Source organism: Callospermophilus lateralis, chromosome 17 (assembly GCF_048772815.1).
Source record: "Callospermophilus lateralis isolate mCalLat2 chromosome 17, mCalLat2.hap1, whole genome shotgun sequence".
Taxonomy (NCBI): domain Eukaryota; kingdom Metazoa; phylum Chordata; class Mammalia; order Rodentia; family Sciuridae; genus Callospermophilus; species Callospermophilus lateralis.
Genome location: NC_135321.1, coordinates 90,019 through 102,245, shown reverse-complemented (window position 1 = coordinate 102,245; position 12,227 = coordinate 90,019). Strand labels below are relative to the sequence as shown.

Genomic DNA, 12,227 nt, shown 5'->3' with positions numbered 1-12,227 from the left:
CTCAGGTTCTTCTACCCTCCTACAGTGGTCACACTGGGCTGGGAATTAACAGATTTTCTTAAAATTCCTGATGCTAAAATGGGGCAGACCCTGGCTAAGTCATTCTGTCTCAAAGACTACATGTCCCAGAAGCCTTTGTGGTGGTCTCTGACCTTGGGCGCCTAAGTGAGGGTCTAGACTCCCCTTGGAAGCCTCCCTCTGTGCCTCTGCCCACCTGGCTCAGGCTGCTGCAGCCCTTGGCCTGGTGGAGTGCAGGGAGGAGTCTCCTGGACTCCATTTCTCTTCTCCTGAGATTCCACTCCTCATGGTGCCACAGGCAGACCTACTTACAGCAGTGGCAACAGATTTTATTCAGTAACTGCTGAGGGTGGAAGAAGGTGCTGACATTCACCAGGGAGCCAGGAGAGGTCCCGCCTTTTAGCCGTGAGCAGCTGGTGCACGTGCACGTGGCCAAAGGGGCGTGGTCAAGAAGGGGCAGGGCCTCGCTGCCATCTTTAATGCTGCCTCCCTGAGAGTGAGGAGAGCTGGCTTCCCCCTCACGACCAACCCGGGAGAGCCCCAGCTCACTGGAGTGTTGGGTCACTCCACAGAGAGGGGCAGAGCTCCCTTCTCAGAGCAGATTGTGAGAGAGACCCAGGTTGGGGACCTTCGTGGGTCATGCCTCCAGGGACTCCCGGAGCTCCCTTTTCCTTAGAGCAGCCTCAGCGGACTTTTGGCTTAGAGACTTCGTGAATCATGGCGCTAGGAATGCCTGGGGTTTCTTTGTCTTCAGATCAGCCTGAGGGGGACGCTTGTCTTGGGGACCCTCATGTGGCATGTTTCTAGGGTGTCCAGGGTTTCCTGAGGGAGATGCCAGGGTTGGGGACCCTCACAGGTCATGTCTCTAAGTAGGCCCAGGGTTCCCTTCTCCTCAAAGCGGTCTGGAGGAGACGCCAGTGTGGGGACTCTCTTAGGTCACGTCTCTAGGGATGCCCGGGGTTCCCTTCTCTTCAGAGTGGCTGAGGAAGACTCCTGGTGTGAGGAGTCTCATGGGTCGTGTCTCTCAGGATGCCCGGGGTTCCATTCTCCTCAGAGCAGCCTGAGGGAGATGCCTGGTATGGAGCTGCCCTATTTTGTATTATAGATACAGGGTTTCACTGAGTTGCTTCATGCCTTGTTTTTGCTGAGGCTGGTTTTGAACTCAAGATCCTTCTGCCTCAGCCTTCTGAACCACTTAGGTTTAAATATATTACTTCTAACAAAGCCAGAATTTATTAAAAATACATCCCCTGTATTTTTAATAATGAACCACATTTTTATTCTTTAATCTTTGCTTAGTTTTGTTTAAATTTTTTTTTTAGTTATAGAATGGCACAATACATTTATTTTATTTATTTATATGTGGTGCTGAGGATCAAACCCAGTGCCTCACACATGCTAGGCAGGCACTCTACCACTGAGCTACCACAGCCACACATTTTTCTTTTGGTGGAGAGTTTAATTAGCAAGAAGCCACCCCTCCAGGACCCTCTTGCTAAGTCTTCCCCCTCCAGACCCTGCCTCTTCTCCAGACCCCACCCATATTCTTCGGCCCTGCCTTGCCTCCTGAACCACCTTCCCCCTCCTTCCTACCCTGCCTCTCTTCTATGTCTTACTCATGTTCTAGGGCCTGTCCCTCCCTCAGTTCCCACCCATCTGCCAAGCTCTGCCCCTTGTGACTCATTCTCCCCCTCCTTCAGACCCTGTCTCTCCTCAGATCTTTCCCTTCTTCCTGTCCTGCTCTGTCTGCAGACCTCACCTTCCTCTCTCTCTCTTTTTAAAAAATTTTTGTTTTGCACATGGACACAATGCCTTTATTTTGTTTATTTATTTTTATGTGGTGCTAAGGTTTGAACCCAGTGCCTCACACATGCTGGGCAAGTGCTCTATCATGGAGCCATAACCCCAGGCCAACCCTCCTCCTCTTTAAGACCCTGCCTCTTCTCCAGACCCCAGCCATCTTCCAGGCCCCCTCCTCCTCCTGACCTTCCTTCCCCCTCCTCCAGACTCTGCCCTTGCTAGTCTAGGATGAGCAGCTCCCTGGCTGCTGTGCTAATTGGCAGTATATTTGTAATGGTGCACAAGTAACGTCCGTTGTATAAACACTGACATCCTGCATTGGATGAATTATCTTGACTGTATCAGAATTCAATATACCATAAAATAAATTTAGAAAAGTCATCTTTCTCTCTTTTTATTTTCTCTATAGATCACGAACATTTGAAATAAAGTCAGAATTTACTAAAGGGCAAATGACAGTCAGCCTTGAGCCCTGATGATCCCAGGATCCCTTCCAGTGGGAGAACTCTAAGTACCAGTCCAAGGTTCTGTATGTTAATTGATTCATTTGTTATTTTAGAGTTATTTTGTAATGTAATTCCCCATGGCCTCCAGGTCTTCAGTCCTGTGCAGTAGGTTTTTCCAATTCAATTTTTGATTAATATTCTTTCAGTTTTGTACAGAATTTTTAAAATATTGTTTTAGTTGTCAGTGGATCTTTTTATTTTATTTATTTATATGTGGTGCTGAGGATTGAACTCAGGGCCTAACACCTGCCAGGCAAACGCTAGCCCTTTATAGAATTTTTAATTCTGTGAACTTCTATTTTTTTATAAGGAATATTTTAAAAATAACTTTTAGCTTACTTTGTTTTTGATTGAGAGAATTGGCTTGTTTGAGAGAATTGTCTTGTTTGGAAGTGCTCATAATCAAGTGATTTTAATTAATTTCCACTTATTAAGGTATCTTTAGAGACTGGATGTGCAGCTCAGTGGCAGAGCACTTGCCTGGCATGTGAGAGGCATGGAGTCCATCCCAGCACCACACACACAGAAGATGTCTTTGACAGGACTCAAGCATGAGAGGTATGCTTTAAAAAGATCATGTATTGGGGCTGGGGTTGTGGCTCAGTAGTAGAGCACTCACCTACCACATGGGAGGACCTGGGTTCGATCCTTGGCACCACATAAAAATAAGTAAATAAAACAAAGGTATTGTGTCCAACTACAACTAAAACTAAAGATTTTTTTTAAAAGGTCATATATTTCCACATACATATATATACCACAGTGCCTCTTCCAAATTCATATGAAATTATTCTAAGAAAATTTCAAATCAATTTTAAAAGAGAAGAGGGATGATGATATTTTTAATGTCAATTATTGATATTTCATGATATTTAAAACCACTATAGACGAAATGTTCTGAGATGAAAATCATTACAAAATGTAAGAGACAAGTCAGTAGATTTTTTTTGTAATTCAGATATATTTACTAAAATTAAGCTTTTTTAAAAAAAGATATATTTTCTTTTTCTTTAAAATTTAGAAAGCATTTCCATATGTCCTATTAAAGTTTCTTCATTCATCAGAAAGTTCTCTTATTTCTTGCATACAAAGGGATGGGCCTTCTAATGAGCATGATACTTTATGTTGTCAGGAATTCTTGTGGGAGAACTCTTTAAGTGTTTTGCCTCTGTTCAAAATATTATTTAAAAATGTATCAATTTGCTTTTGATTTCAGAAATTTTACTTTCTTTAGAAATTATGTATTTTTTAGTATTTAGGGTTATTTCATGTGGGAAATGCCATGATTACATTTTATCCTAATGTTATCCTAATGTTCTGTTAATAATTTCCTAAGCTAGATTATGTTCATTTTTCTTATCAACAGTCAATAAAGCCTTTTTTGTTGTTTTGATGGTATTCTTAATGCGAACATGCTTTATGATGTGACACCATCGTTCATGATGGTCTAGGTATGCAATACATTATAAGGAGAGTATTTTGATTCTGAGAGTTTCAAGCGTTTTAGGTCCAACATGTTTCCTTAAGAGGAATGATTATTCATTTTCTATTTGATTACACAAATAAGACACAAATTCTTTTTTTTCCTTTTGTGGTTCTGGGGGTTGGTCCTAGGGCCTCCTGCATGCTAGGAAATCCTTCTACCACTGAGGTACATCTTCAGCCCCATAGATCCTTTAGTTCTCATGAGCTTCATGATGAGCTAGAGACAATAAAATTACTTAGAATTTCAACTAGATTTAGACTCCTGCAAGAGTTTGGGCATCCATAGCTCCTTGTGATTTCTAAAAGGTAGAGTGTTTTCCCACAACACAGCAGCATCTATTATCACTCCTGGACTGAGTTGACACCTCTGTTTCTCTTGGCTCACCGCTTCCTGCAGAGGTCTTGGAGGAGATGATTATTTCTTTGACTATTTGTCCCAGTGACAAATATTTGATTATATTGCTGCTAAAAGGTCTGCATAGAAATAAAATAGAGACAAGGATTCTTTGGGATAAGTGATTCAGTCACAGTGAGTCAATTTGTATTAGGACAATTTTTTTAAATAAAGTCACTCTTTAGAGAAAGTTAAACCATGAGTTGAAATAAAATCTCTAAAATGTCATTTTTTTCTCCTGTAGTGATCACGTTTTAAGAAGGAAAACCTAGAACCTAGTGACAGCATAAAAATATAATGTTAACATATGTTATTACTTCAACATGAAATATTTAAAAGAGGCACATACTTTTTAAAAGTTTTTTTTAGTTGTAGCTGGACAGAATGCCTTCATTTTCATTTATTTATTTTTATGTGGTGCTGAGCCTCAAACCTAGCACCTCACACATGCTAGGTGAGTGCTTTTCCACTGAGCTACAACCCCAGCCCATATACTTTGAATTTAATATTAGTTTGAACTATTTGATTTTTGTGTTATAAATGTTCATAATAAAATACAGCTAAGAGTGTCAGTTACTAGTAATTAACTATATGAATAATTAAATAAGTAGGTGTTTGAGAAAATGTAACCATGTCCTAAGGTTTTACTTTAGAATAGTTTAATCTTTTTCAGGGGAGGGTACTGGGGATTGAATCCATGGGCACTAATCCTAATCCTTTGGTCTTTAATATTAATATTTACCCATACTATTGCATCAAAAAGTGATATGATAACTGCCTTGTGGACTTTAATACTAGTATAAAATCAATACTATAAAATGTAAGTGATTATAAATGTTGCCTTGTGACTTTAAATGTTTACATGATATCCAACTATTATAAAATTGATAAAATAACTTCCCTGTGGCAATTAATACTAATGAATATCCTTATTCTAGAATCTAAAGCTAATATTGTAGCAGGAAAGTGACATGTAACATCAATATGGTATCAATACTATAGCATGACAAACTAATGTAATAGATTCCCCATGGAATTTAATACTAATATAATATCCTAATACACCATGTAAAATAAATATGATAGCTCTACTGTAGCCTTTAATACTGATGTTATGTCCATTCTATAGTATTTTATATTAATATATTAGCTGTCATGTGGACTTCATACCAACATGATATCCATATTGTAGCATCTAATGCTAAGATAATAATATATTCCCTGTGACGTTTAATATTTACCCTTACTATTGATATTATAATGTAATATCCAGATTATAGCATCTAAGACTAATATACTATCTGCCATGAATTCCAGTAATAATAAAATCTTCACAGAGAAGCACATTGTCGGGAGCCATTCTCACACGTGACTGGGTGACTCCCAGTTAGGGTCTGAGGCGCTCTGGCTGTGTCGGAGCTTTCCCGGCCCTCTCCTGTTGAGAGAACCTGTCCGTGTGGGGGTGTAACTGACCACTGACCCCAGAGGCCCAATCACTGACCCTGACCTTGGAGTACGGCCCCCCTTCAACCTTCATTGGATGGAATTCTCCCCTGAATTTCTTGCTCCCCAATAAAAGGCTACTCCCTGGCGTGCTCGCTCTCTCTCTCCTGCTAGCCCTGAGTAATCCTAGCTGCCCTGCCGGGCGGTTAGAGGAGGGAACCAGAGAGGGGAGCCATCTTGGACCTGGTCATAGAAAAAGGTAACTGAGTCTGTGTGTTTATTTCGATCTCACTAGCTAACTTTTATGCCAAGAACCTCATTAATGAAACCATTGCGCTGGCCGCATGGTAGAATTGGCGCCCAACGTGGGGCATTCTAGATTAGCTAGATTGAGTGGGAGCGCGCGCTATAAAGATAAAGAAAAAAGTAAAAGATAAAGGAAGTGGTGACAATTTGGGTCACAAAAGGAAGTGGTGACAATTTGGGTCACAAAAGTACCTTAAGATATTGAAGGAAAGAGACGTTAAATTAATTAAAATAAAAAATTCAACTTATACCTATAAGGAAATGTAACTATTTTAGACAGTATAATTAATCAGAAAGGAAAACAGATAAAGAAAGCTCAGTTATTACAATTCTTAGAGATTGTAGGTAAATATTGTCCTTGGTTTTGTGAACAAGAATCTCCAAATTTACTTACTTGGGAGAAATTAGGAAGAAAGTTACAAAAGGTCTGTCTTTCTAATGAATTACCTGGAGGCATAGATAATATTCAGAAAACCTGGACGGCTTTGGAAGTTTGTCTTTTTAAATATATGGGCCAAAATTCGTGGCCCCCTGAGGACCTGCTAAAAGACATTCAAGGGGCCATCAAGTCTATTCAAATGGAAAATCCGCCTGAGGCTAAGTTAATTCCTTTTCCCTTAAGCCGCTTAAAAACAAAGGCACTAGGAACCAGGCCCAAAGTTAAAAATGTAAATTTAAACTTGCAAAATCAGGCTACTCCGCAGGGAGATTATGGAGAGCAATATCAGAGAGGAGATACCTCCGAGGTCCTAGAGAGCCCTCCAAGGGAGGTAGACAATCTTCCTGGAGAGGAAAATGCGGAAGAGGTTCCTAGAGGGGCTTAGAGTTCCTCTCAGCCACGTGACTTAGAAGCCCAAATTCAAAATGGCGATAGCGCAGAATCTGACCTTGTCTCAGAGTCAGAGGGAGAAGAATCAGATGTTGAAATTCGGGATTTACAGAGAAATTTCGACAGGCTACGTTTAACACCGCCTGCCCAGGCTACTCAAATTCGGCCCATACCTGCTAAAAGAACAAAGTTTAACAGGTACGCTGGATTAACAATGACCCTTCTTACCCCATTCCAGCGAGGTATTAAGAAGGCTCAGGAATTGGGGGAGGATACTAGTGGCTTTCAACTTTTTCCCTTTTTTGAGCAAGTTAATGAGCAAGATCAGAGAGTTAGAGTTCATGCTGTAATTCCTTTTAAAACCATTAAGGAACTAAAAAGTGCATGTGAGATGTACGGTCCAAATTCGCCTTTCGTACAGAGTCTGATAGATAATATTTGCTCCCAGCCCCTTCCTCCTAGTGACTGGATTTCTGTAGCCAGATCCTGTCTGAGCGGGGGAGATTTCTTGCTCTGGAGAACTTATTGGACTGATTTTTGTACTGAAAAAGCAGAACTGAATAGGAAACGTAATATAGAAACACCAGTCGAAATGTTTTTAGGGACAGGTGAATTTGCTGATTTAGAAAGGCAGTTAAATTATGACTTTGTAATATACAATCAAATAACTGATTGTGAAAAGCGTGCCTGGAGACAAATAGTCTCTAAGGACCAATCCAATTTAGTTCTTACCAAAATCAGGCAAGGTGCCAGTGAACATTATTCAGATTTTGTAGCCCGATTGTACCAGGCTGCAAACAGGTCGACCGGAGATCCAGGAGCCAGTGAATTCATAGTCAGACAACTAGCATTTGAAAACGCAAATAAGTACTGTCAAGATATTCTCCGACCGCACCGTAAGAAAGGCACAGTTTCTGAGTTCATTCGCTTGTGTTCTGATGTGGACTCTACACATTTACAGACTGTAGCTTTAGCCGCAGCCCTAAAAGAAACCTTAAAGCCACAGGATTTAGGGCGAAAACCCCACGGAAAATGTTACGTTTGTGGGAAAAACAATCATTTTGCGCGGGAGTGTCGCATGCGCAAGTTCAGGACTCCATCTACTGGCGATAATAGATATTGCAGGACTCAATCCCACATGGCGGATCCAGATGGCGCGGATCAGCCCGCCTTCTCGCCGTCATTTCCTCCTAGCGGGAGGACAAAAAACTTCCGGTCGGCCCCTCCCCGGGCCGAGCAACAAAACGGGGAATTCGAGGAGAGGTCGCACAGTGTGACGTCACTGGCGCCGACCAGGACAGCCCGCGATTTTTTCCGGAGGGATTTTTACCAGAACATAGATCGCAGACAGTTTTCCTAGGGCCTTCAAGGACAGTTGAATTAAGTCCTGAATCAGGACCAGAACAAATCCCTACTGGGATTTTCGGGCCGCTTCCTGATAATACTATAGGTTTAATTTTGGGACGTAATAATTTAAAGGGAGCCATTGAGGTGGTACCTGGTGTGATAGATTCAGATTTTAAAGGACAATTAAAGGTTACTGTAAGATCCAATTATGCCCTAAGGCTCACTCCAAGAGATACATTTGCCCAATTAATTTTATTGCCCTGTGATGCAGGGAGACACCTGCCGGTAGGTTCAGCTTCTAAGCCGCCGGACAGAGTATACTGGTCACAGTACGACAAGAGCGTCCTTTATTAGAACTTAAAATTAATAATAAAAAATTCCTCGGAATAATTGACACAGGGGCTGATATCTCTGTTTTTTCTAGTAGGTTCTGGCCGAGGAACTGGCCTTTACACGTAGCGCCAGCTAACCTAGAGGGCATAGGGCAGATTTCACAGCCCGCTCAAAGTGCCAACTATCTCCATTGGAAAGATTCCGATGGGAACAGTGAAGTATTCAAGCCTTATGTGTTAGAGACTTTACCAGGTAATCTATGGGGAAGAGATATTTTAACCAAAATGGGATTATTATTAGTTACTCCTAACTCTATAAGGTCAGTTGAGGAAGTTAGTCAGAGGTATTTTCCTGGAGATGATAGGGAGACCCTTCAGGAAGAGTATCTGTTTACAAACCAGTCTCCACGACAAAGATTAGTAAATGCTCCAAGCCAAAATTTTTATTAGGGGCCCTGAGTACTTCCCCGATCCCTAAGACAGCTGAAAAAATCTCTTGGCTCACAGAGGAGCCTATATGGATTTCTCAGTGGCCCATCTCAGGGGAAAAGCTTAAAATAATTCATAGGTTAGTTGAGGAACAACTTCAGGCTGGTCATATAGAACCAACGCTTAGTCCTTGGAACACACCTATTTTTGTTATTAAGAAAAAGTCAGGAAATTGGAGATTGCTACAGGATTTAAGGGCAATAAATCATGCAATTCAGCCTATGGGATCCTTACAGCCAGGACTTCCCTCTCCCACAGCCATTCCTTTAGATTATAGCTTGATGGTAATAGATTTAAAAGACTGTTTTTTCTCTATAAGGTTACATCCTGGAGATTGGGAGAAATTTGCTTTCACTGTCCCAACAATTAATTTTAAGGAACCTGTTAAAAGATATTGCTGGAAAGTACTCCCACAGGGAATGCGTAATAGTCCTACTCTGTGCCAAAAATACGTAGACCAGGCGATAGATCCCATAAGAAGTAGCTTTCCTGATGCATATATTATTCATTTTATGGATGATATATTATTGGCTCATGCTAATCCCGAGGTACTTTCAGAAATTTTTACTCAGTTAGAGACTTCGCTTACAGCAATGGGTTTATGCATAGCTCCTCAAAAAATTCAAAAAGTGTCTCCTTTTCAATATCTAGGTCAGATAATTCAAGGACGTACAATCCGTCCTCAAAATCTTCAGATAAGAATTAAGGAGTTACATACCCTTAATGATTTTCAAAAGCTATTAGGAGATATTAATTGACTGAGGCCATCCTTAAAACTAACTACTTCTGAGTTAAGTCCTTTATTTCAGATATTACAAGGAAATCCTTCTCCAACCTCTCCACGTCAGCTAACTTTAGAGGCTAAAACATCTTTAAGGAAAGTTGAAAATGCAATTAAAAATGCACAGCTTACTAGAGTTGATCCTAAGGAAATGGTGTATTTATTAATATTTCCAACTGAACATACACCAACAGGAGCCATATGGCAAAAATTAGGAGTTATTGAGTGGATTTATTTATCCCACTCCCCTCATAAAACATTAATTCCTTTTCATGATTCTATAGCTCAGTTAGTAATTAAGGGTAGAACTAGGATTTTACAATTAATTGGATCTAAACCTGATATCATAATTATTCCATTTTCTGTTCAACAGATTAATTGGCTTTTTCAAACTTGTAGCTCATGGCAAATCGCTTTTGCTGATTTTCCTGGCCAGATAGATAGTCACTATCCTCGTGATAAAATTATACAATTTGCATCATTAACGTCACTTATTTTTCCAAAGATTGTACGTGCCCATCCTATAGATGAAGCCTTATCAGTGTCCACTGATGGATCGAGTTCAGGTAAAGCAGGATTTTATAGTCGTGTTCACACAGAGGTAATACAAACTTCTTATACTTCTGCCCAAAGAGCAGAGCTTCAAGCTCTGATTTGTGCCTTAACTTACTTTGCAAATGAACCTATTAATATTTATTCTGACAGCTTATATGCAGTCGGAGTTACTAAAAATATTGAAACTTCAGTTATTGGGTATACTTCATCACAAGAGTTATTTGAATTATTTCATAATTTACAAAAGGCAGTGCTAATGCGGAAATATCCATGTTTCATAGGACATATACGAGCTCATACTAATCTTCCAGGACCTTTAGCTTCAGGTAATAACAAAATTGACAGACTCGTAGCTTTTTGTCAACAGATGTCTTCATATGACTGTGCACTAGCTTCCCATTCCTTGCATCATCAAAATGCTTCTAGCTTACGTAAAAAATTTAATATTACTAGAGAACAAGCTCGTCAGATTGTAAGCCAATGCCCTAAGTGTGTTATTCACACTCCATCTCTGCCATCAGGGGTAAATCCCCGTGGATTAAAACCAAATCAAATCTGGCAAATGGACATAACTCATATTCCTCAATTTGGTAAGCAGTGTTATGTGCATGTCATAGTGGACACTTATTCTAGATTTATTTTTGCCACAGCACGTACTAAGGAAAATTCTCAAAATGTAATTTCTCATTGCCTAGCAGCTTTTTCTGTTTTAGGATGCCCTATGCAGATTAAAACAGATAATGCTCCAGCTTATGTGAGCTCTTCTTTTCAACAATTTTGTCAAGAGTTTAAAATTAATCATATAACAGGAATTCCTTATAACCCCCAAGGTCAAGCCATTGTAGAACGAGCTCATTTATCTATTAAACTTCAATTACAAAAATTAAAAAGGGGGGATAGGCTTATGACTCCCCAAAATAGCCTTAATCATGCCTTGTTTGTTTTAAATTTTTTAAACTGTGATGCAGAAGGTCACACTGCTGCTGAGAGACAAATGTCTCCCTCAGTAACAGGCCCTTTAGGCAGAGTTTTGTGGAAAGATTTACAGACCGGTCAGTGGAAGGGCCCAGACCCGGTGCTTATATGGGGCAGAGGGCATGCTTGTATTTTCCCAGAAAATTCTTCTCGTCCTATTTGGGTGCCTGAACGTGCTATCAGACATGGAAGAGATAGAACCCAGATTCAAGCGACTGAGGATCGACCCAGAGGAGCCCCCATCCAGAAGGAGGAGATATCGGAAAAGGATGAAGAAAGACCAGATTGACCCAGCCAAAAAGCTGATTTCATGGGAAGACGTGAAGAAGCTAACAACCCAGGCTTCCCGAATACTTCGAGACCTAGGAGAAAACAGGACCCCAATGATGATGGTAACAACAGTAATTGCCCTACTGGGCTGTCAGGTAAAGGGGGATCAAGTAGACACTTACTAGACATATTTCCCAGATCCACCCCTGGTACACCCAGCTGCGTGGACTGGAGAATCTATTCCAGTATTTACTAATGACTCATTCATGATGGGAGGATTTACAGATAGTCATATTACTCCCAATCATGTGACTAGATTTAATTATTTTGGCTATAGTGCCCAATTACCCTTGTGTTGGTCCCACGATAAACATGCTGGCTGTCTGAAAGTATCATTTGAAGAAAAGACAGAGATTGGTAGACCTAGACTGACAAATAATTCTATTTATGGAGACTTAAAGCCTAATACTAGATCAGTGATTAAGATGGGACTTTCCCATAATAAGCCAGTCATTTCTACAAAACCTCCACAGATACACCACTGTCCAAATAGTTCTACAATTGAGATTGGCACCTTTCCTAAATGGATGGATTGTATAAATCCCTTTCCTGTACAACATAAGGTGTCTAAAGATAGTGGGTATATTTTAGACTGGTCTCCAAAAATTGATAAGAGACAATTACGAAGAAATTCTGC

The 12,227-nt window shown here is 40.4% G+C and overlaps 1 long non-coding RNA gene across 1 annotated transcript; it reads left to right on the top strand.

The window, feature by feature from the left end:
* Positions 1–6,932: 6,932 nt before the first annotated feature.
* On the top strand, positions 6,933–11,596 carry LOC143638127 (uncharacterized). The gene is made up of 2 exons (XR_013154554.1): positions 6,933–6,979; positions 11,401–11,596. It is a non-coding gene; the product is annotated as an uncharacterized LOC143638127 (long non-coding RNA).
* The last annotated feature ends 631 nt before the right edge of the window (positions 11,597–12,227 follow it).